Source organism: Ranitomeya variabilis, chromosome 3 (genome assembly GCF_051348905.1).
Source record: "Ranitomeya variabilis isolate aRanVar5 chromosome 3, aRanVar5.hap1, whole genome shotgun sequence".
Classification (NCBI taxonomy): domain Eukaryota; kingdom Metazoa; phylum Chordata; class Amphibia; order Anura; family Dendrobatidae; genus Ranitomeya; species Ranitomeya variabilis.
The window spans coordinates 214128024-214154450 of record NC_135234.1 but is presented as its reverse complement, the minus strand read 5'-3'; the positions used below and the strand labels follow the sequence as shown (position 1 = coordinate 214154450).

The window sequence follows — 26427 nt, the reverse complement described above, 5'->3', positions numbered from 1 at the left end:
CCCTCCTTAAACCTGTATACATGTCCCGGTTTTCTGAGTTATCTGCCGGGACATCGGGTTCGTCTACGGATGATTAGGAGGTGAACGCTATTTTGGGGTGCAAGGTGGTTCGTGGCAAAAAAATTTATTTGGTGGACTGGAAGGGTTACGGTCCTGAGGATAGGTCCTGGGAGCCTGCTGAGCACATTCAGACTCCACAGCTCATTGTTGCCTTCGAACGTAGTGAGGCCCAAGGAGGTGGGCGCCATGTTAGGGGTCGAGTTCCCACCTCTGCACAGGGGGAATTTCGGGCCATCTCCGCTGCGGTCTCCCATTCTTCTCCTGCCGCAGTGGAGCCTGCTCAGCGGAGACGTCGGTCCCAGCGTCTCGCTCAGTCTGACTCTGTACAAAGAGTTACTGCTGCCTTTCCTGCTTCTGCCATTGAAGTCAGTGCTGTGCAGCGGCGAGCAGACGCTTCTGGGACTAAGTCCTGCTTTTCTCGTTCTGAGCATGCCCAGAGTAAGATCTCTCAGTGGAGATCGAGGGTCACATGATCAGATACTGCAGCTAAGGTCATTGGTCTTTCAGGAAGGTCCTGTAGTACTCCTGCACGGTGGACCCCGGGCTGCGAACGCACCAATATCAATAAAAACATCTCTATTTACTCGGTGCGTTCTGCTAGCCCTAACATAGGCTTTAACAGAAATGATGTCACCCCTGAAAATAATGTGAGAAAAGGGCATGTTAAATCAAGGTGTGTCCACTAACTAGCATCACGGGTGTCTACAATCTTGAAATCAAAGAGTGGGCCTGTATATAGGGCTACAGATACTCACTGTGCTGTTTGGTGACATGGTGTGTATCACACTCAACATGGACCAGAGGAAGCAAAGGAAAGAGTTGTCTCAGGAGATTGGAAAGAAAATTATAGACAAACATGTTAAAGATAAAAGTTATAAGACCATCTCCAAGCGGCTTGATGTTCCTCTGACTACAGTAGCACATATTATTCAGAAATTTAAGATCAATGGGACTGTAGCCAACCTCCCTGTACGTGGTCGCAGGAGGAAAATTGATGACAAATCAGAGATGGATAATACGAATGGTAGCAAAAGAGCCCAGAAAAACTTCTAAACAGATTAAAGGTGAACTTCAAGCTCAAGGAGCATCAGTTTCAGATCGCAGCATCCGTCGTTGTATGAAACAAAGTGGACTTCATAAAAAAGCCAGACTCGAATTTGCCAAACTACATGTTGACAAGCTTCAAAGCTTCTGGGAGAATGTCCTATGGACAGATGAGACAAAAATGGAACTTTTTGGCAAGGCACATCAGCTCTATGTTCACAGACGGAAAAATTAAGCATATCAAGAAAAGAACACTGTTCCTACTGTGAAACATGGAGGGGGCTCTGTTATGTTCTGGGGCTGCTTTGTTGCATCTGGAACAGGGTGTCTAGAATCTGTGCAGGGTACAGCGAAATCTCAACACTATCAAGGGATTCTAGAGAGAAATGTGCTGCCTAGTGTCAGAAAGCTTGGTCTCAGTCGCAGGTCATGGGTCTTGCAACATGATAATGACCCAAAACACACAGCTAAAAACACCCAAGAATGGCTAAGAGGAAAACATTGGACTATTCTGAAGTGGCCTTCTATGAGCCCGGACCTAGATCCTATTAAGCATCTCTGGAAAGAGCTGAAACATGCCGTCTGGAAAAGGCAACCTTCAAACACGAGACAACTGGAGCAGTTTGCTATTTAGGAGTGGGCCAAAATACCTGTCGAAGGGTGAAGAAGTCTTATTGACAGTTACAGGAATTGTTTGAATGCAGTGATTGCCTTAAAAGGTTGTGCAACAAAATATTAAGTTAAGGGTACCATTATTTCTGTACAGGGCTATTTCATGAGTTTTACTTTTTGAAAAATTCTGTGAAAGCATGGTTGAAAAGCAATGTCTGAATTTCATTTGTTCATTTTTATAGATCTTTTATTTATTATTACTTTTGTCAGATTCAAATTATTTCTGTGGCAATTGTGAGTTTTTCTGTCATTAAACGAGGGGTACAAACAATTTTGACCACGTGTGTATATATATATATATATATATATATATATATATATATATATACATATCTATAATATAACGCTGGGAGCGTCACTCTGTCCGAAGCCTTTATAGACTGCGCAGGCGCGACGCTCCTAGCGTTACATTATAGTGTCAGGAAAAAAAAATGGCGCCGGAAGGCGCGGACTGCCGGGAGCAGGGGGTCGGGAGCAGGGGGACTTCGTCCACATATTTCCGCCCTGATTATGCTGTGGCACTTCATGCCACAGCAATTTATTACATACGCCATTCCTTTCCGGCGCCATTGTCTTGCTCCTCCTGGTGCCAGAATCGGCGCCTGCGCAGTCCGCGCTTTCCGGCGCCATTTTATTGAAGACACATTGCAGTGTGTCTTCAAGAAAATGGCGCCAGAAAGCGTGGACTGCGCAGGCGCCGATTCCGGCACCAGGAGGACACAGAAAATGGCGGCGGAAATGAATCAGGTAGCGCAAGTAACAAATTGCTGTGCCATGAGGCTGTGGCATGACACAGCCGCCCGCACTCTCAGCACCACCACGCACAGCCGCCCGCACTCTCAGCACCGCCACGCACAGCCGCCCACACTCTCAGCACCGCCACGCACAGCCGCCCGCACTCACCACAGCCACGCACAGCCGCCCGCACTCACCACAGCCACGCACAGCCGCCCGCACTCACCACAGCCACGCACAGCTGCCCGCACTCACCACAGCCACGCACAGCCGCCCGCACTCAGCACCGCCACGCACAGCCGCCCGCACTCAGCACCGCCACGCACAGCCGCCCGCACTCAGCACCGCCACGCACAGCCGCCCGCACTCAGCACCGCCACGCACAGCCGCCCGCACTCAGCACAGCCGCCCGCACTCAGCACAGCCGCCCGCACTCAGCACAGCCACGCACAGCCGCCTGCACTCAGCACCGCCACGCACAGCCGCCCGCACTCAGCACCGCCACACACAGCCACCCGCACTCAGCACCGCCACGCACAGCCGCCCGCACTCAGCACCGCCACGCACAGCCGCCCACACTCTCAGCACCGCCACGCACAGCCGCCCGCACTCACCACAGCCACGCACAGCCGCCCGCACTCACCACAGCCACGCACAGCTGCCCGCACTCACCACAGCCACGCACAGCCGCCCGCACTCAGCACCGCCACGCACAGCCGCCCGCACTCAGCACCGCCACGCACAGCCGCCCGCACTCAGCACCGCCACGCACAGCCGCCCGCACTCAGCACCGCCACGCACAGCCGCCCGCACTCAGCACAGCCGCCCGCACTCAGCACAGCCGCCCGCACTCAGCACAGCCACGCACAGCCGCCTGCACTCAGCACCGCCACGCACAGCCGCCCGCACTCAGCACCGCCACACACAGCCGCCCGCACTCAGCACCGCCACGCACAGCCGCCCGCACTCAGCACCGCCACGCACAGCCGCCCGCACTCAGCACCGCCACGCACAGCCGCCCGCACTCAGCACAGCCGCCCGCACTCAGCACAGCCGCCCACACTCAGCACAGCCGCCCGCATTCAGCACAGCCGCCCGCACTCAGCACAGCCGCCCGCACTCAGCACAGCCGCACTCGGGCAGTAGAGCCGGAGAGAGAAAGATGGGAGCAACATATGGCAGAATGGAAACAGGAACAGGCAGAATGGGGGCGCGGGATGGGAGCAGCACATGACAGAATGATTGCGCACGATGGGAGCAGCACATGACAGAATGGGGGCGCACACATGACAGGATGGGGGTGCAGGATGGGAGCACATGACAGGATGGGGCGCAGGATGGGAGCACATGACAGGATGGGAGCAGCACATGACAGAATGGGGGCACACATGACAGGATGGGGGTGTAGGATGGAGCAGCATATGACAGGATGGGGGCGCAGGATGGGAGCACATGACAGGATGGGGACGCAGGATGGAGCAGCACATGACAGGATGGGGGCGCAGGATGGAGCAGCACATGACAGGATGGGGCCGCAGGATGGAGCAGCACATCACAGGATGGGAGAGCAAGATGGGAGCAGCACATACCAGGATGGTGACCATATACCAATATAAATGCTCGCCACCCGGGCGTAGAACGGGTTCAATAGCTAGTATATATATATATATATATATATATATATACAGGTCCTTCTCAAAAAATTAGCATATAGTGTTAAATTTCATTATTTACCATAATGTAATGATTACAATTAAACTTTCATATACTATAGATTCATTATCCACCAACTGAAATTTGTCAGGTCTTTTATTGTTTTAATACTGATGATTTTGGCATACAACTCCTGATAACTCAAAAAACCTGTCTCAATAAATTAGCATATCAAGAAAAGGTTCTCTAAATGACCTATTACCCTAATCTTCTGAATCAACTAATTAACTCTAAACACATGCAAAAGATACCTGAGGCTTTTAAAAACTCCCTGCCTGGTTCATTACTCAAAACCCCCATCATGGGTAAGACTAGCGACCTGACAGATGTCAAGAAGGCCATCATTGACACCCTCAAGCAAGAGGGTAAGACCCAGAAAGAAATTTCTCAACAAATAGGCTGTTCCCAGAGTGCTGTATCAAGGCACCTCAATGGTAAGTCTGTTGGAAGGAAACAATGTGGCAGAAAACGCTGTACAACGAGAAGAGGTGACCGGACCCTGAGGAAGATTGTGGAGAAGGACCGATTCCAGACCTTGGGGAACCTGAGGAAGCAGTGGACTGAGTCTGGTGTGGAAACATCCAGAGCCACCGTGCACAGGCGTGTGCAGGAAATGGGCTACAGGTGCCGCATTCCCCAGGTAAAGCCACTTTTGAACCATAAACAGCGGCAGAAGCGCCTGACCTGGGCTACAGAGAAGCAGCACTGGACTGTTGCTAAGTGGTCCCAAGTACTTTTTTCTGATGAAAGCAAATTTTGCATGTCATTCGGAAATCAAGGTGCCAGAGTCTGGAGGAAGACTGGGGAGAAGGAAATGCCAAAATGCCTGAAGTCCAGTGTCAAGTACCCACAGTCAGTGATGGTGTGGGGTGCCATGTCAGTTGCTGGTGTTGGTCCACTGTGTTTCATCAAGGGCAGGGTCAATGCAGCTAGCTATCAGGAGATTTTGGAGCACTTCATGCTTCCATCGGCTGAAATGCTTTATGGAGATGAAGATTTCATTTTTCAGCACGACCTGGCACCTGCTCACAGTGCCAAAACCACTGGTAAATGGTTTACTGACCATGGTATTACTGTGCTCAATTGGCCTGCCAACTCTCCTGACCTGAACCCCATAGAGAATCTGTGGGATATTGTGAACAGAAAGTTGAGAGACGCAAGACCCAACACTCTGGATGAGCTTAAGGCCGCTATTGAAGCATCCTGGGCCTCCATAACATCTCAGCAGTGTCACAGGCTGATTGCCTCCATGCCACGCCGCATTGAAGCAGTCATTTCTGCCAAAGGATTCCCGACCAAGTATTGAGTGCATAACTGAACATTATTATTTGATGGTTTTTTTGTTTGGTATTAAAAAACACTTTTATTTGATTGGTCGGGTGAAATATGCTAATTTATTGAGACAGGTTTTTTGGGTTATCAGGAGTTGTATGCCAAAATCATCAGTATTAAAACAATAAAAGACCTGACAAATTTCAGTTGGTGGATAATGAATCTATAGTATATGAAAGTTTAATTGTAATCATTACATTATGGTAAATAATGAAATTTAACACTATATGCTAATTTTTTGAGAAGGACCTGTATATATATATATATATATATATATATATATATATATATATATATATATATATATGTATACAGTACAGACAAAAAGGTGGCTGCTTTGAAGAACCTAGAATATAAGACATAATTTCAGTTGTTTCACACTTTTTTGATAAGTATATAATTCCACATGTGTTAATTCATAGTTTTGATGCCTTGAGTGTGAATGTACAATTTCCATAGTCATGAAAATACAGAAAAATCTTTAACTGAGAAGGTGTGTCCAAACTTTTGGTCTGTACTGTATATATATATATATATATATATATATATATATATATATATATATACACACACACACACACCACCGATCAAAAGCTTAGGGTCACTTAGAAATGTTCTTATTTTTGAAAGAAAAGCACAGTTTTTCCCAATGAAGCTAACAGTAAGTGACTCAGATATACACTCTATATATTGTTAATGTGGTAAATGACTATTCTAGCTGCAAACGTCTGGTTTGTAGTGCACTAGAAAGAGAAGTGGGAGGCCCCGCTGCACAACTGAGCAACAAGACATGTACATAAGAATCTGTAGTTTGAGAAATTAACGCCTCACAGGTAGAATGAGCGATACCTTCCGATATGCAAAGGTATCGGTATCGGATTGGATCGGCCGATACCCAAAAAATATCGGATATCGCCGATACCGATACCCGATACCAATGCATATCAATGGGACAAAAAATATCGGAATGGTTCCCAGGGTCTGAAGGAGAGGAAACTCTCCTTCAGGCCCTGGGATCCATATTCATGTATAAAATAAAGAATAAAAATAAAAAATATTGATATACTCACCCCTCGGACGGCCCCTGGCTCTCACCGGTCCAAGCGTCTGCCTCCGTTCCTAAGAATGCAGAGTAAAGGACCTTCGATGACGTCGCGGCTTGTGATTGGTCGCGTGACCGCTCATGTGACCGCTCACGCGACCAATCACAAGCCGCGACGTCATTGCAGGTCCTACACTCACTGCATTCTTAGGAACGGAGGCTGCCGGTTAGATCGCTAAGGTCCAGGGTCCGCCGGAGGGGTGAGTATATCCATATTTTTTTTTTTATTCTTTATTTTTTACATGAATATGGATCCCAGGGCCTGAAGGAGAGTCTCCTCTCCTCCAGACCCTGGGAACCATACACTGGGAACTTCCGATTCCGATTTCCGATATCACAAAAATATCGGAACTCGGTATCGGAATTCCGATACAGCAAATATCGGCCGATACCCGATACTTGCGGTATCGGAATGCTCAACACTACTCACAGGTCCTCAACTGGCAGCTTCATTAAATAATACATGCAAAACGCCAGTGTCAACGTCTACAGTGAAGAGGCGACTCCAGGATGCTGGCCTTCAAGGCAGAGTGGCAAAGAAAAAGCCATATCTGAGACTGGCTAATAAAAGGAAAAGATTAATATGGGCAAAAGAACACACACATTGGACGGAGGAAGATTGGAAAAAAGTGTTATGGACAGACGAATCCAAGTTTGAGGTGTTTGGATCACACAGAAGAACATTTGTGAGACGCAGAACAACTGAAAAGATGCTGGAAGAGGGTCTGATGCCATCTGTCAAGCATGGTGGAGGCAATGTGATGGTCTGGGATTGCTTTGGTGCTAGTAAAGTGGGAGATTTGTACAAGGTAAAAGGGATATTGAATAAGGAAGGCTATCACTCCATTTTGCAACGTCATGCCATACCCTGTGGACAGCACTTGATTGGAGCCAATATCATCCCACAACGGGACAATGACCCAAAGCACACCTCCAAATTATGCAAGAAATATTTAGGGAAGAAGCAGGCAGCTGGTATTCTATCTGTAATGGAGTGGCCAGCACAGTCACCAGATCTCAATTCCCTTAAGCTGTTGTGGGAGCAGCTTGACCGTATGGTACGCAAAAAGTGCCCATCAAGCCAAAGCAACTTGTGGGAGGGGCTTCTGGAAGCATGGGGTGAAATTTCTGCAGATTACCTCAGCAAATTAACTGCTAGACTGTCAAAGGTCTGCAATGCTGTAATTGCTGCAAAGGGAGCATTCTTTGACGAAAGCAAAGTTTGAAGGAGAAAATTATTATTTCAAATAGAAATCTTTTTTTCGAATCTTGTCAATGTCTGGACTACATTTTAAATTCATTTGGCAACTCATTTAATTAATAAAAGTATGAGTTTTCATGGAAAACTCAAAATTGTCTGGGTGACCCTAAACTTTTGAACGGTGGTGTATATATATACTGAAAAAAAGAATGGAAAGCACCTTCAAAAATCATACATTCATCTAATGCCGCTATGCAAAAATATATATAACTGATCATGTGGCTCTTAAATTAACATTCTGATCAGACTGTATGAAGCCCACTGCCTCGTCATGGCAAACCTCTTAGTGGGTCCCTATCGCCCTAACGGAGAGGAGCCGTGCACTGACCATGCATCGACAATGCACCGTCAAGAAGCCAGAACATACAGCATTGCGTTACTGAAGAAAAGACGTTGAAACAGCCCTACTAATTAAGTGGTAGCCAGGATATACAATGTAGATTCTCAATAATGTTAGCCTAATATGCTAAAGCACCATTCCAGAGGGTTTTTTTCACCCTCCGGCATCTTCACCACTATTTGATGCCACTCAGTTCCATGACGCCATGTTGTAAGCACAGCTTCTAAGTGGCGGAACTCAGAAGCTATGTCACAAGCTCTCAATGCAAGTCTATGAGAGCCAGAATGAGGCTGTAATACACTTACATTGATTAGTGACCTCCGCCTCACTTCATAAAGGACTGGAGCAGCCGACAGGTCACATACTGCAGAAGATGGACCGGAGCTGCGGCAAATACAGATGAAAACAGATGAAAATACTGGAAGGTGACTACCAGATAGAGGGTAGGGGACTTGGATTTTAAGCACCTCTACAGCGGTGAAATAAAAAAAAGACACTGGAGTGGTGCTTTAAAGAAACATAAGCAGTTTTGCAGTCAGATCAATGTGTTTTCGCAAATCAGCATTCGGTCCTTCTTGATTAAGGCTCCCGGAACAGGAATAATTTAGTAATCCGGAACTTGCACCTAACAAACAGGAAGGCCACCGGCCAAATGGAATTGTGGGCTGTAGAAGGAACGTTGTCTTCTCCTCACTCTTCTGGTTGGTCCCACTTTTCAAGAGCTGGTCTGGATGGTGACCTCTTCTGGGCTATTTTCGATACCTCAGTGGCATTGGTGAAGCCGGAGGCTGATTAGCCAACAAGAAGGCTACCGCCTTTTGAGCCAGCCTAAATATGGCTGATCCTAGGGCAGGCCTGGGCTCAGCTTCTTCACCTGAATTTAGAAGGGTTCACGCTGCACTTTGCGTGAGTGTACAAGGTGGTTGGTTTTGCCTACTCTATTGGTTGTAGATTATCCCCACAGATGTGGTTCTTCTCTTCCACCCACTCTTCCAGTTCCCGGCGCTCTCTCATTGTCCCTCTCCACCTTCCACTTTCCATGTCAGTGGTGGAGGAAGGCCACTCTACCCCAACATAATGTTTTATAAAGGTGACTGTTCCACCGGGATACAGGCTATACAGTAACTGGGGTAGGTGCCCTCTTAGTTCGGCTTACCAATATATCATCCCTGGTCCCATACTCCTTTATGAAGCTGAATCCTCTCTTAATATCAAAGCAGAGGACATCCCTATTTGAGCATTGCTCCTCAAAGTCCATGGTGCTTGACCCCTCTCTCCACTCCTGCACCAAGTGCTCCAACTGTCTCCTTTCTACAATGTTTCAAATTTCAAACAACTGACCGTCACATCCAAACATAGACTAAGTGTGAACAGGTGCTGAACCTAGAGTTACCAACTCATATACATGCAAACAAAAAAAGAGAAACGCCTTACCATGGCTTCCAGGTACACATGAATTGTCCAATTTATGCGCTAAGCTTTCTCAATTTTTCATATTTCTAATGCAGTGATGCAATTCAATTTTCATATTTCATATTCGCGTGTGATGGCGCTACAGAGTGCTGCCTTTTTTGTTTGTATGTTTCTTTCTAAAATGATCTCCTTTACATCCAGAGCATACTCCTCTAGCTTCCTGGGCATTCCCACTCCTTCTTCTGTGGGCATGGATCCCAATCTGGGTCTTCTTAGCGCCTCCGTGCTATGGGGTGTAGTAGGTCTTGGTATCCAGCCCTTCACTGTATGCACCACTCCAGCTCCCAGTCTTCCTGTAGCTCTAGCTCATCACCAAATCAAAAGTGACGGGCTTGCAAGGTATGGTAATGCTCCTTCATGGCCCTTCTTCCCTTCTCACCACAGTGGGCGGACTTTTTATTCCATGAGTGAAGGGTCCCCCTGGACTCACCGCACGCTTCCTCTTTTCCTGGGTGAATATCTTCCCAGGGCCCACTCCTCTTTTCCTATGCGGGGGTTTCCTCTGACTCACCGTGCGACTCCTCTGCCACATTTGCCACTCACAGCTGGATTTCTTCTTCTGGAACATCTCGCCAGCTCCAGCATGAGACCCACAACTCTCGGAGCATAAAAACCTTCTGGCCTATAATTTCCAAGTTCAGTTTTTGTCCCCTTTTTGAATATTGGCACCACATTTGCTGTACGCCAGTTCTGTGGTACAGACCCTGTTATTAGTCTTTAAAGATTAAAAATAATGGTCTATCAATGACTGTACTTAATACCTGCAGTACTCGGTGGTGTATCCCATCCGGGCCTGGGGATTTGTCAACTTTAGTGATTTTTAGATGCCGCCGTACTTCCTGCTGGGTTAAGCAGGTGACATTCAATGGGGAATTTTTGTTATTACTGATCATATTGTCTGCCATGGGATTTTCTTGTGCAAATACTGTTGAAAAAAGTCATTTAGCATATTGGCTTTTTCCTCATCCTCATCCATCATTTCACCCAGACTATTTTTAAGGGGGCAAACACTATCATTTTTTAGTTTCTTATTGTTTATGTAGCAAAAGAACATTTGGGGATTATTTTACTCTCTCTGCAATGAGTCTCTCTGTCTCAATCTTTGCTGCCTTGATTTGCTTTTTACACATGTTAATTAATTTTCTGTATTTAATTAATTCCTCATCACTACCTACTTCCTTTAATTCTCTAAATGCTTTCTTTTTGTCACTTATTGCGCCCCTTACAGCTCTAATTAGCCATATTGGTTTCCTCCTATTTCTAGTATGTTTATTCCCATACGGTATATACTGTGCACAGGTCCTATCCAGGGTGCTAATAAACGTCTCCCATTTTCTTTGTGTATTTTTATGTCTCAGGATATCATCCCAGTTAATTGCACCAAGATCATCTCTCATCCATTGGAAATTTGCCCTCCTGAAGTTTAGTGTCCTTGTAACCCCTCTACTACACATCTTATTAAAGGATAAATGAAAACTTATTATTTTGTGATCACTATTACACAACTGACACCCAACCCTTATATTTGCTATGCGGTCTGGCCTGTTGGTTAATATTAGGTCTAGCAGTGCCCCCCTTCTTGTTGGGTCCTGAACCAGTTGTGAAAGGTAATTGTCTCTCATAGTTGTCAAAAACCTATTACCTTTGCTGGAACTGCAGGTTTCTGTTCACCAATGTATCTCAGGGTAGTTAAAGTCCCCCATAATAATGACTTCACCTTGGGTCGCTGCTTCACATATTTGCTTTACGAGGATATTCTCCGTTGCTTCCATTATTTTGGGGAACTTATAACAAACCCCTATCAGTAATTTATTATTTTTCCCCCTCCCCTTATCTCCACCCACAGGGACTCTACATTTTCATTAGATTCACATATATTATCACGCAGGATGGGTTTTAAGGACGATTTTACATATAGACACACCCCTACCCCTCGCTTATCTGTACGGTCATTTCTGAACAAACTATAGCCCTGCAAGTTAACAGCCCAGTCATGGTTCTCGTCCAGCCACGTCTCAGATATCCCCACCATGTCATAATTATGCTCCAACAAAATTAATTCTAATTCCTCCATTTGTTGGCAAGGCTTCTGGCATTAGTATACATGCACTTTATTTATCTCTCTGTACCTCTATTATTTCTTAAATTATTAACTGTTCTAACCCCACCCCCAATTTCATTATTTGTGCCCAGGTCTCTATCTGCACTATCTTCCTCTCCTATAAATTGAATACCCTCCCCCAATCTCTAGTTTAAACACTCCTCCAACCTTCTAGCCATTTTCTCCCCCAGCAAAGCTGCACCTTTTATTGAGGTGCAGCCCGTCCCTAGCGTAGAACCTAATGATGATGTTCAATACAGTCGCAGAGTAATAGAGTATTTCTTCTATCACTGCTAATATCCCACACTTTGGTGCAGTACCCCATGCTCCTTCCAAGTCAAATAAAGATTCAACTTAGTTCTCCAGGACTGGTTTGACACGTCAGTAGCTGACTTCACTCTAGCTGCCTATGGGAATCACACCTCCCTCAGCTCTATTTAAGGCCACTGCAGATACTCAGTAAAGAATTCACTTGTATATTAGTGACACTGGTCAATGCATGTCACTGTAGCATCCTTTCTTGTCTCTGTACTCCGGCCGGCTGTAAGATGCAACTAACTTCTGTAACACCATTCTGCACTTTAACCCTTCAATTCTTTATCACAGCACACTTTCCACTGGTGGCCTGTAGCTATCTGATGCTTCCTGTTACTTCAACAGCTAAACCATAACTACTAACAGGAACTACCTTCATATACAAATGACCCAGTAACTCATCCCCAACTGGACTGGCACTAAAAGGGTTAACCCTATCCTTGGCTAACAAGCATCTTCCAGACCAATGACTGTAAAATCATATAACTTTGTCACATAAGAGAGCACATTCATTCACCAACATTAGAGAAGTCTTCAGAGAGAATGTTTGGACTACTTCTCTACCTTTTCATACTTTTTTTTTTTGGAAAATTTAGTAGTGTACATAGTAAAAACAGGGCTAACACTGTGTGTCTAAGAAAAAAGTGGGTACATATGTTTTTTTTCCTTGATCACTAATAAGATTTGCAGCTTGTAGTGGATTCTGCAATTAGTGGCATTGAATTGGCAACACGGCAAAACGTAACTGTTCAACCAAGTTAGAATAATGTGAACACATAGCAGAATTGCTTTTATTAATGATCGTGGGTGGTCTGTGACCAAGAAAATCTATTTCTGATTAGGAAACTTCCCGTTTTGTTGACACCAATTAATACAATAAAATGCTTTATAAATAGTTTCATATGAAAATTAATTGTGTGTACCTAACGATATTCCACTCATATAGCATTTGGAAACCTCCTAAAACTTCTGCTTTCTGAACTGATTAGGCCATTTATGAGCATTTAATATTCGGGCATCAGGATTATTAATGATGAGACTTTGAATTCGTGGTTTATGAGATGAAGGATCTTGAGTCATACATGTAATGATTTAGCAGGTATGTCAACAACCACTCTAGAAGTTTGTCTTTGCTGAGAACACATTAATCCAATTCCAAATGGCACTTTCCCAAGTAGAGAATGGCATGTAACCATATAGTCAGAGTTCCCAGGGTAAATATTTTTTTAAATCACATTGTGATTTCTTCCTCATCATCCAGTCTTCATAATGGCAAAGCTTGAGGTCCAAATTAAAAACAATTCTGAGAATTTTACATTCTTGAGAAATAAAAATGAAATACTTTAAGTAAAGGTTTATGTGCTGAAACATTTCAGCAACTTAAGGCCCCTAACTTACACATTAGACTAACATCAGCATAATCCATTCGGGGGCCCCCGACTCTCCCAGGACAGATGTTGTTGAGGGAAATAAAAATCCACCGAGTTCAATTTTTGGTAACAGCCCTCTCCTAGAAAACATAAGAATGTGTGTCAAAGCAAGCACTCCTGTGTATAGGATAATTGGGCGAGATACAAGTAGCTCTGTCTTATCAGCAGCAGCCACTTTTGTTCAGTCTATGGGGCGGATTCATTGTGCGCGCTAGTCTTAATGAAGGGCTTGCTGGAGAACAATTTGCCAAATTCATTAAGAGGCAAAGGAATAAAATAACATTTCTGGTGTAAGAAAGGCAACCACTCTTGATGAATTTGATAGACAGGCTCCTCCCAACACTGCCCATTTTGGCAGATTTAGTTCAAACTGGCTTAAAAGTGGCAAAAGTCGATTATTTTTTGCGCAACTCTGATGAAAACATTTTGATAAATAGCTTCCTATGTCACTAATTTAAAAAGTTGGTTTGTTATATATAAAGCCATGTTTGATGTTAAAGATTTATTTTGCTAACTGTAATATTGGCACTAGGAAAAAAACCTGGCGGTGTAGAGGGTTCTATGGCTTGTATGACAATTAATATATATAACATCAATATCAATGTTGGTGGGGGGAAATCCAGAAAAGTCATCCTCTCTATGCTCCCCACTTGTGCCCCTTTGCAGTCTTTTTTACAGATGTAGATATAGGGATAAAGGTGATCTCCTGCTAAAGTCTTAGTGGCAGTTACCACTGGACAACTTCATAGGTCTTGTGAAGTCTACGCCATGTAATGTAATGTACAGGGTTTAGGCTGTGTGCACACATTCAGGAAAGTTTGCAGAATTTTCCTGAGCAAATCCGGACTACTTTCGCAGGAAATTCGCTTGCTTTTTTTTCGCGTTTTTTGGACAGATTTTTCCCGAGGTTCTCAATGCAATAATATAGTGGCAAATCCGTGAAAAATCCACAAAATTAATGAACATGCTGCATTTTTTTCCGCGATGCGTTTTGTTCACAGAAAAAAAACACAACATGGGCGCAAAGATTGCGGAATGCATTAAAATTGATGGGATGCATAATGTAACCATTTTCTAAGCGTTTTTGCAGCGGAAAACCGCCGAAAAAATGCGAAAAATCCAGAACGTGTGCACATAGCCTAAATATTATGGCTGAAAAGTGTAAGATAGCAAGTTCATGAGTTGCTCAACTCTACTATTTTATATAAAAAACTAATTAAAACAAGTTCCCTCAGACAAGCATACATATATATAGTATAATATCAAAGATGTTATAAGACAATCAATACAATTCAGATATTGATGTAGTTTCATATTTTGCTCGAATTTATTTACGATTCCATATGAGATTACTGACTTTGTATGGACACAGGTGAGCTTTAAAAACAGTGATAATTAGTTTTTATGTGGACCAGTATGGTAAAATGGGAAAGGTTGGGTGCCATTTTTACTCTCTATATGGAAGTTGTAAGGTGAGCAGACGATTCCTAGCACCATGACTTGTGTGTGTGACAGGGCTATGGGGTGGTCTGACCACAATGCTTTCCTTCGGGAATTGTACACAAGAAGATGAACATGAAGTGTATTCACAGCCAGGTAAGGGAGGGGGGCTAGTTGACAGCATCCCCTCTAAGCCTTTATCCCTACCGCTCTTTACCTGGAGTTCAATTCTTGGGAAACCTTTGGAGTACTCAATGTGGTCTATTGTCCTAGTGTGTATTTAGGAAATTTCAGAATCAGATCAAGGCAGAAAAGGAAGCAAAGGAGTGGGAGGGCTGATGTAGGAACAAAAAGAGGGCTGTTATGTTCTCCCCACTGCCCCCTCCATTCACTAGCCCACCCCCTTCTCTTCTTATCAGTTTCTCCTATCTCCTGGCTTAAGCCCTGTTATACCTTTCCTAATCACTTCTCATGTGCAACCAATCCACAGCTCCTTACTGCCTCCCTCCTCCCTATTTGCCACTGTTTATAAATGAGTCAGTTGAGATCAGAGAGGAGTGCGCTTCATTTACTTTCTCCCTCCACCTCAAGTACCTCCACTCCAGTAGCCTCTAGCACACCTTGAAACCTATTGGTGAGCTCACACGCTGGATACCAGGCTGCCAGGTAAGAGCTCGACCACACATTTCTGTCATTCTGACCTAGAAGACAGATGGGCATTTCTAAGAGGTTATTAGTGACTTATATGAGATTTATGGACATTATTTACTTTTTTATATTATATACTGTATATAGTTCTAAAATATTGTTTTTCCACTATATGTAAGTAAGTATCTATCCAGTTAAATGCTTAGTCAATTGACTTTATAATTATAAAGTACCTAGGAAAGTAGAAAACATATCTGAAAATTTGCCCAATAGTATGTATAGATATATATATATATAAAGATTGAATGGCTTGAATAAAGTAATATTAACAGTGAAGGAATTATTTTGCATTGTTAATTCATGCTCATCAGGCTAACATATGTGTGTATTTGGGCAGTAGATTACCATCACTGGCACATATCATCTGTCAGACAGTCCTATTATACCTGTAGCATTTCGTAACTAGACACAGATTTCGGGCTTAATGATCTCACCTCCTTCTTCTGCACAGACTTATGGTCATTTTCATATCATCATTTCATAGAGAGACATCAGGAAACAAGTGTCACTTCATCTTCTCGTACCAGTTTCAGAAATTCCACTTTTCTGCATACTGAACGCAGGTTTAAGGAGAATGTCAGTGACTTAATAACCATAATTCTCCGCTCAGCTTCTTTAAGTTTCCTTAGACTTTATACCTCCTGCTTCAGCATAAGTCCTGCGTGTTCTCATAATTTCTAGTGCTGATCTTTTGTAGTCACTCCTACCAGGTTTAGGTATGGTAAAAGGTTACACATGACATTAATAAGGCTGTGCTATAAGTAATATTAGTATTATTAGTTAGATCAATGCTTTGCGGATCTAATTAAAAAGTAGGAAAAGTTCAAGGGGAAAAAAGGTCATTATAATGCAAACATGTCCTTACATATTTAGCTTAGGGATATTAATACATTTGCCTCTTATCTCGTCCTAATACATCAATGTAAAAGATCAGGTTTAATTTCCGTTAGTCACACATCTCAGGACTTGAAGGCGCATTCCTGTGTCAGCCAGGTTTCAGTCTCTCTCTCCTTTTACCCAAGGTTGTTGGGGTATGGAGGCAACTTTCACCGGCAACCTATATTTTAGATTAACTTAGAACTACTAGCATAAGAATGTTCCATTAAAATCAATATGGTGCAAATAACATTCTTTTGGTAACATGATCATATTAAAAAAAACTTATAAAGCCGAAATGATGGGTGCGGTAAAGCAGGATGGAGGTTAATGTTCTGGCGAATGGCTTCCAACTGAGTCCAGTAGGTCCACGTTGAAATGATTTGACCAATGTTGGATGAACAATTATTACAGATTTATACCATTTTTGGTGGTTTGGATTCTGTTGAAAGTTGGACTCATGGAAATACTTCTCAAACTTTTCTTTATTGTTTTTTTTTGGGGGGGCTAAAAATCAAATGACGATGTAAGAGTAAGTAAGTATTTGCTAAAGGCTTGCTGAGTTTACTCTTAGTTTCTAGGATCTCCAATAGTTAGAGTTAGAGATGAGCAAAAAAGATTTGCACTACCATGGTCTAACATTCACTTTGACTCTTCATGGCCACTGGACCAGGGCAGAGCGAACTTCCTTTGCCAGCACTTCGATTGTCAGCATCCTGGGATCCTTTTGTGATTACTAAGCCCCCATGATGTCAAGATGTCACGTGAGACCTAATCATTAAGCATTACCTGGCGTAATGGATGTTTGTTGCTTTGCAATGTAATGTTATTGAGAGGATCTGTTAATCGTACGAAGAGCCCAGGATGTTTGCGTTTGAAATGTTGGTTGTCAAAGTTTGTGCTTCCCTGGTCCTTTTTATCATCTCTACTTGTATATTGTTGTAGAACCCCAAAGAGGACGACTTGCTGGAACCTCAGTTGTCTTGCTATTTTAACATTACTGCATTGTTGCATTTGCATCCCTAGAGTAATCTCACTTGAGTGTTAACATGACAAGGCTAAAAATGTCTTAAATTTCAGCTATATTGCTGGCTACAAAGGAAAAAAATGTAATTTTGAAGTTTTCTATAGATGAAAGTGCATATAAATATGGATAGATAGATAGATAGATAGATAGATAGATAGATAGATAGATAGATAGATAGATAGATAGATAGATAGATAGATAGATAGATATCTCAAAACCAAAGAAATGAGCCGGAGCATAAGCTGATATACATGCAATGTGTAAGAGCACATTCACACAGTGGCCTTTTCACTGTCAAAACCCAAGAAAAACTAAAAACAAAACAAAAAATATATATATGTGTAGTACGTACTATGATGCTGCAAACTGAATCTTTACCACAAGTGACCGAAAACCCAGCTATGCAGTTTCCATTTGAAATATAGAAGTATTTTCATCCCTCCTTTTCATATTGAATTTAATGAAGGTCATTAGTATTTTTCTCACTTGAAAACTGATTCTCATTTGAAACACATTAATCAGGTTGAATGTCAATTTCTGTCGTCTGTTGTAGTAAAGGGTGGTGGGAAATGACCCAGTGTCGGGAAGGATTGGCCATACTGTAATTCTGGTCACAATGCTGATGCATACACATGATAGCAAATAGGAGGTCAACAGAAGCAAGACTTCTCACCTCCTAATATACAGATTAGTTCCCAGTTCTTCTGTTTTAACTCTTTCATCATATCTTTTCCAGTAGCTATTGGGTAAGTAGCACATTTTACAGAAAGGACTCCGTCAAAGTGACTTCTAAACTTGACTCAATGTTATCAAGGAGTAAGGCACTCATAACTGGAAAAAGTGATACGGGACTGATATGATATGAAAAGGGAAGTGTTAACTCTTTAGTACCTTCAATAATGATTTTGTGATGTCATTTTACTTTAACAGGAGTAGAAAAATTCATTTTAATGCTGTATGTAATGAGATGCCAGATTATTAGTTGTGATAAGGAAAAAGGCAACATAATAATATGCAGATAAAATTATTTTACCTATAGAAAATAAAAGGGGAATATTAGAAAAAAGTAGATTTTTTGTTAATTGTTGTCACACAGTTAATGGATATGCAAGCATTCAAATACACTTATAAGGTCAAAAGTCAAAATTATTTATATGGCACCTTATATATCACAGATATTTAAGATAAAACATAACTTTTATTATCCCTTAAATTCAAGACTTTAACATACATAGACCAAACAACCGTGCTGACTACCAACACCCTATATATTTGTCACCTATTATCAAATGCCTACCTATCAGCGGAAGTTGGCACCCTAAACACAATACGAGTATGGCGCCCCCGCTCCTCGGTGGCTAGCCCTCAATCTCCTAGATGTCCCTATGTTGGTGAATCACATGGTCACCCATTTATACAAGCATAGAAAGGAGTGTATAGGGATTGCTGCTGACCAGTAGGGTGCCAACTAGTGATGAGCGAGTGTACTCGTTGCCCAGGTTTTCCCGAGCACGCTCGGGTGACCTCCAAGTATTTATGACTGCTTGGAGATTTAGTTTTCATCGAGGCAGCTGAATGATTTACAGCTACTAGCCAGGCTGAGTACATGTGGGGGTTACCTGGTTGCTAGGGAATCCCCACATGTATTCAAGTCATAAATACTCGGAGGTCACCCGAGCGTGCTTGGGAAAATCCAAGCAATGAGTACACTTGCTCATCACTAGTGCCAACCTCTGCTTTAGGAAGGCTACAGTAATAGGGAACAGTATAGCAAGGTACTATATTTATGCATTTGTCACTTTATTGTTGTGTTGTTAAGCTCACCTCTTTATTGCACATGCTTTCTACTTTTGCCTACCTCATTATTAATCCTCAAATGGCAATCCCTATACACTCCTTTCTATGTTTGTATAAATGGGTGACCAACATAGGGACATCTAGGAGATTGAGGGCTAGCCACCGAGGAGCGGGGGCGACATTCTCGTATTGTGTTTAGGGTGCCAACCTCTGCTGATAGGTAGGCATTTGATAGTAGGTGACAAAAATATATGGTGTTGGTAGCCAGCACGGTTGTTTGGTCTATGGATATTAATGTCTTGAATTTTAGGCATAATAAAAGTTATGTTTTATCTTAAACTAGCTGAAGAGCCCGGCATTGCCTGGGCATAGTAAATATCTGTGGTTAGTTATAGCACCTCACTTCTCTTATTTTCCCATCACGCCTCTCATTTTCCCCATCACATCTTTCATTTTCCCCCCTCACATCTCTCATTTTCTCCCTCACACCTCTCATTTTCCCCCTCACTCCTCTTATTTTCACCCTCACTCCTCTCATTCCCCCCTAACACTTGTCATTTCGACCTCACATCTGTCATTTTCCGATCACTCCACTATTTTCCCTCACTCCTCTCATTTTGCACTCACACCTTTTCATTTTCACCTCACACCTCTCATTTTCACCTCAGTATATACATGTTTGTCATCTCCCTTATATATAGTATACACCTGTATGTCATCTCCTGTATATAGTATATACCTGTATGTCATCTCCCCTGTATATAGTATATACCTGCTGTGTGTCATCTCCCCTGTATATAGTATATACCAGTATGTCATCTCCTCCTATATATAGTATATACCTGTATGTAATCTCCTCCTGTATATAGTATATACCTGTGTGTCATCTCACCTATATATAGTATATATCTGTGTGTCATCTCCTCCTGTATATAGTATATACCTGTATGTCATCTCCTCCTATACATAGCATATACCTGTATGTCATCTCCTCCTGTATATACTATATACCTGTAGGTAATCTGCTCCTGTATATAGTATATACCTGTGTGTCATCTCCTCCTGTATATAGTATATACCTGTATGTCATCTCCTCCTGTATGTAGTATGTACCTGTATGTCATCTCCTCCTCTATATAGTATATACCTGTGTGTCATCTCTCCTGTATATAGTATATATCTGTGTGTCATCTCCTCCTGTATATATAGTATATACCTGTGTGTCATCTCCCCTGTAAATAGTATATACCTGTGTGTCATCTCCTCCTGTATATAGTATATATCTGTATGTCATCTCCTCCTGTATTAGACCTCGTTCACACGTTATTTGGTCAGTATTTTTACCTCAGTATTTGTAAGCTAAATTGGCAGCCTGATAAATCCCCAGCCAACAGTAAGCCCACCCCCTGGCAGTATATATTAGCTCACACATACACATAATAGACTGGGCATGTGACTGACAGCTGCCGGATTCCTATATGGTACATTTGTTGCTCTTGTAGTTTGTCTGCTTCTTAATCAGATTTTTATTTTTGAAGGATAATACCAGACTTGTGTGTGTTTTAGGGCGAGTTTCGTGTGTCAAGTTGTGTGTGTTGAGTTGCGTGTGGCGACATGCATGTAGCAACTTTTTGTGTGTCGACTTGCATGTGACAGGTTAGTGTAGCAAGTTGTGTGCAGCAAGTTTTGCGCATGGCGAGTTTTGCGCGTGGCGAGTTTTATGTGTGGTGCCTTTTGAGTATGTGCAAGTTTTGTGTGAGGCAACTTTTGCATGTGTTGCAACTTTTGTGCATGTGGCAATTTTTCCGCGTGTGCAAGTTTTGCGTGTGGCGAGTTTTCCATGAGGTGAGTTTTGCACGTGTGGCGAGTTTTGCATGTGGAGAGTTTTGCGCGTGGCGAGTTTTGAGCGGCGACTTTTGTGTTTCGACTTTTATGTGGCGAGGTTGGTGTATGTGTGGTGAAATGTGTGCTGAGGGTGGTATATGTGTTCGAGCACGTGGTAGTGTGTGGCGCATTTTGTGTGTGTGTTCATATCCCCGTGGTGGTGTGGTGATTATCCCATGTCGGGGCCCCACCTTAGCAACTGTACAGTATATACTCTTTGGCGCCATCGCTCTCATTCTTTAAGTCCCCCTTGTTCACATCTGGCAGCTGTTAATTTGCCTCCAACACTTTTCCTTTCATTTTTTCCCGATTATGTAGATAGGGGCAAAATTGTTTGGTAAATTGGAAAGCGCGGGGTTAAAATTTCACCTCACAACATAGCCTATGACGCTCTCGGGGTCCAGACGTGTGACTGTGCAAAATTTTGTGCCTGTAGCTGCGACGCCTCCAACACTTTTCCTTTCACTTTTTCCCCATTATGTAGATAGGGGCAAAATTGTTTGGTGAATTGGAAAGCGCGGGGTTAAAATTTCACCTCACAACATAGCCTATGACGCTCTCGGGGTCCAGACGTGTGACTGTGCAAAATTTTGTGGCTGTAGCTGCGACGGTGCAGATGCCAATCCCGGACATACATACATACATACACACATACACACATTCAGCTTTATATATTAGATATCTGTGATATATGCAAGCATTCACCAAAAAAAATCAGCTCACCTAGACCAATGTTTTACACAAACAATGTTAGAAAACGATAGCACTACAAGGGGCAGCCAATGAGGTTCCTATGAGGTCATTTCTGAGTGGCGCCTCAGCAAAAGGTTAGCTATGTTCATTATTTTAACGGTGGCGAAACATTGTGATTAAATGGGAACTGTACTTTAAACAAACTTCGCATAAATCATTGCAAGCAAATATAAGAACCTTTATAGTATGTCTTATCAGATATATACAATTGCTTATCCACTTGTGAGCCATTTCTTCCCCTGCTTCCTGAACTCAAAATTCAGTCTGAAAAACAAAGTTAAACATATTATTAAAGTCTATAAAGTGAGCAGAGGCAGGAGGAGAAAGGAATGACCTGACACAGGCATAGAACTAGATCTGCGCTAAAGTTTATGTAGCAAGTGATTTTTTTTACCCTAAGCTGGATGCACAGCTGCACTACTTTACATTACTGGGATGATAATTATATTTAAACTATAAAGGGGAAAACGTCCTCAGCTTGGTACAGGATAATCTTATAGGCCAGTTTGTGGAAGACTCAACAAGAGATGACGCTCCATAGGATGACGATCATACAGACAACTATCACATCACAATGATCGGACTGGCCAGCGGCTTTCCTGACCCGAGCGTGAAAGCATGTATTTCTATTCAGCTGTCACGCTCGAGTCAGAAGTCAGGCTACGCGCCGGCCAGTCTGAGCATTGTGATACGATCGTCATCTGTGTTATACGGCCGTCTGACTGCGCCCTTAGGTGGTGTATGTCTTACCATATTCAGAATAATTCTCTGGGCTTCATACATATTTAAAAAAATAAATTAAAATAAAGAAATAAATCTTGTTTTTTAATTAGTCTCTAAAGTGTATATTGTAGCTTAAACTACATTGGGAGTCCCTATTCAAACACATTACAGGATCACAGGGCAGCTGAAGTCCAATAATGACATAATAGCACAAGGAATTTTCTTTCAAAAGGTATTTAAGAAGTAAATAGTTTTCAAGGTGCCCTGGTGTTTCCTGCAAGTGTTGCATCAATCCCTATATGCATAGGCTTCCCTTAACATATTTCTGCAATTGTGTAGAGCTTTCCAATTTCCCCTACAATTCCTATCTAGTTTCAAGGAATCAATAAGACAGTCCAGGATACATGGCACTGTTCAGAATGGTGACACCTCTGTGATTCTTATTGCCTGTCTAGTTTTCACTAGTTCTGATCTCTGACTACAGAAGGATATGGGGACGCTCTGGAGAGGGACAAAAGAACACATGAAATAGGGCAATACCGTCTGGTAAGGGATATGTATAATCGATAGTAGTACTCACTTAATGGGGTTGTGTGCAGGTACAACACCGATAAAGGCGTGGAAAGCAGCATAGAAAAACGTTGGTATTAATAAAAACTGTTTTGGAATCCAAAGGCTCCTCATTCCCACAGCGCAGCCTGCCTAAACATGCCAGCCTCCATTTTGTCACCACAGAACTTAAAGTTAGTGACTGCTCACCTGTATCTTTCACAAGGACAATTCTAAGTAGAATGACTTTTTATGGGAATTTTATTTTATGTGCACCAATTTTTTTCAATGTATATTTAACCTCTGATAAGGTGAGTGTCATGTCGGACGCTATTCACACTAGGGCGTCCGACAGACAGCGGTAATTTCACATTCGTCCACTATACGCTCAGTGGCGCCGGCTAGACTTTATCCAGGTTGTCCGGGGTTAATCTATCTGGTAATCGGGTTGGAGGCTGGGTCACGCCCATGGCCTTTAAATAGTCATTCTGGACTTTGGGCGTCGCCGATTATAGCTTGTGTCTTGTGCCTGGTGATCTCGGTCTGGAGTGGTGGTCTAGAAGAAGAAATATCATATCTGGTGGTGTATTATCCTTTGTCATATTTCTCCTTCCTATATTTATGTTTGTTTTGCCCTGTGCACATTATAGTGTTTTCCTGTGTGTCTGCGGCGTGGTGCGTTTTTAGTTTTCCCTGTCTCTGCTTTCTGTAGGGGTTGGTGTGTGGTTTTATCACTGGGTGGCGGGTGGAGGTTTCAGCATAGGGCTGAAACAGGAGTCAGGGTCAGGCCTGGTGGCCCAGACAAGCACACCATTAGTGTAAATTCTGGGAAAGGGACAGACAGGGTTTTCCCTAGTCTGAGGGATATCGCAGGGGCCCGGGTAATCAGCTGTAGCCTATCCAATACCCGCGTGACAGTGAGGACACAGACAGAAAAGGGTCCCTGTGCAGGAACAGTGTGGGACCGATGCATCAAAGCGTTCACACCAGAATTCTAGAGTAAAAGCTTTGAAAAGTTGCAAAATTTAAGCACAACTCAAAGTAGAGCCAACATTTTGCGATTTCTGGCAGTCTCACGCTGTTTTTTTCCAGATCCAACTAATTTGGCGGAGCTGTGGTGGCATGGCGGCGTGGTGAATGACGCTCATCAAATTCATGACAATCGGCAGTATTTTCTTTGCCACAAATCTTACTCCAGCAGGGGCTGGAGTAGTATTTGTGGCGAGGCGCACACTGAGGTGTTTGCCTCTCAGCCGACACTCCGGATTCATAAAGAGGCTTTTATGATTTTTTTTCAACAATGGTGTCCTCCTTGGTTGTCTCCCACAAAGTCCACTTTGGCTCAGACAACGACGAATGGTGCGATCTGACACTGATGTTCCTTGAGCTTGAAGTTAACCTTTAATCTGTTTAGAAGTTTTTCTGGGCTCTTTTGTTACTATTCGTATTATCTGTCTCTTTGATTTGTCATCAATTTTCCTCCGGTGGCCACATCCAGGGAGGTGGGCTACAGTCCCATGGATCTTAAATTTCTGAATAATATGGGCAACTGTAGTCACAGGATCTTCAAGCTGCTTGGAGATGGTCTTATAACTTTTACCTTTAACATGTTTGTCTTGAATTTTCTTTCTAATCTCCATAGACAACTCTTTCCTTTGCTTCCTCTAGTCCATGTTGAGTGTGATGCACACCATGTCACCAAACAGCACAGTGAGTATCTGTAGCCCTATTTACAGGCCGACTCACTGATTTTAGACACCTGTGATGCTAATTAGTGGACACACCATGATTTAACATGTCCCTTTTGTTACATTATTTTCAGGGGTACCATCATTTCTGTCCAGGCCTATTTCATGAGTTTTATTTTTTTTTTTTAAATTCTATGGAAGTATGGTTGAAAAGCAATGTCTGACTTTCATTTGTTCATTTTCATAGATTTTTAATTTATTATTACTTTTGTCAGATTCCAGTCATTTCTGTGACCATTGTGGGTTTAACTGTCATTAAACGAGGGGTGCCAACAATTTTGACCACATGTGTAGTTGGATCCTACAGCGATTGTTGGGATCTTAAATATCTCTAATCCTGACAACTTAACCCATTACTTGCCATGATTAATACAATGGTTGACAGAGGCAGTTGGTATGGATGGATTTCCATGGCATCTATGGACCTAAAAATGGCCCCATGTCTGTCGTTGGTATTTTAACCGAAAAAAATGAACTTGAGTTTCAGTTGGTATGCATGCAAAATAGGAGCATATTGACACTGGCCATCAAATAGACAAAACTTTGACGGAAACAAAAAGAGCATGTACCCTGCTGTAATAAATAAGTAAAAGCAATAGTGCATATAAATAACATAGGATTCTTAGTAAACACCATTTTTATTTAAAAAAAAGAAGCATAATAGCCATCCCACAGCATCAACGTGTACCTAATGGTCCTAACCTCTAGTATTAAAATCTTACCATGTGTCAAAGTGACTGTAATGGACTGTGTGGTGGGACCACTGTGCAAAGATCCAAGAAAAACCTGTTAGGGCAAGACTAAGTGCCTCACCAAGTCCAACCTTGGATGCACAATGGCTTACGATGGCGTGATCCAATGAGAAATGAGGGAGGTGGAACCAGGTGCTACAGCAGGACTAACCTCGGGTAGATGGAAGCTGACACCCAAGTGACAGTAGACAGGAACGGCTAGGGATAGTAGACTTGGCAAGCACAGGCGGTCACGGCTGATGGACAGGCATGCTGGCATGGCTGAAAGACAGGCAGGCACGGTTGATAGGCAAGTAGGCACAGCTGATAGGCAGGCAGGTATACAGGAATATGAGAACTGGGACCTGAGAACTAACAAGAGTGTTATTTACAAACTTACAGTGCACAGGCACCTCCCAACAGGTGGAGGTGCCTTATATAATGAGTGTCTTCCAAGCATTGGCTGGGGAGACTTTGGGATGGCGCTCGTTATCCCTTTAAGAGACCAGGACCACACGTGCCATAAGCACAGTGCCCAGGGATCTGCGCTCTGTGTGCACACGCTGGGCATCAGCAGAAGTAGCAGGAAGTGCGGGACAGAAAGAGATGCCGG

At 43.0% G+C, this 26427-nt stretch overlaps 1 protein-coding gene across 2 annotated transcripts in view; it reads left to right on the top strand.

Moving 5' to 3' along the window:
* Positions 1 to 26427, top strand: part of SLC26A9 (solute carrier family 26 member 9) — a 233432-nt gene that overhangs the window by 93412 nt on the left and 113593 nt on the right. Inside the window, exon 1 of one of the 2 annotated variants that reach the window (XM_077295143.1) lies at positions 15561 to 15684. The exons of the other annotated variant lie outside the window; for it this stretch is intronic. The gene's annotated coding sequence lies outside the window, so the exon portion shown is untranslated. Of the gene's footprint in view, positions 1 to 15560; positions 15685 to 26427 lie in introns of those variants that run through there. 2 annotated transcript variants of the gene reach the window in all.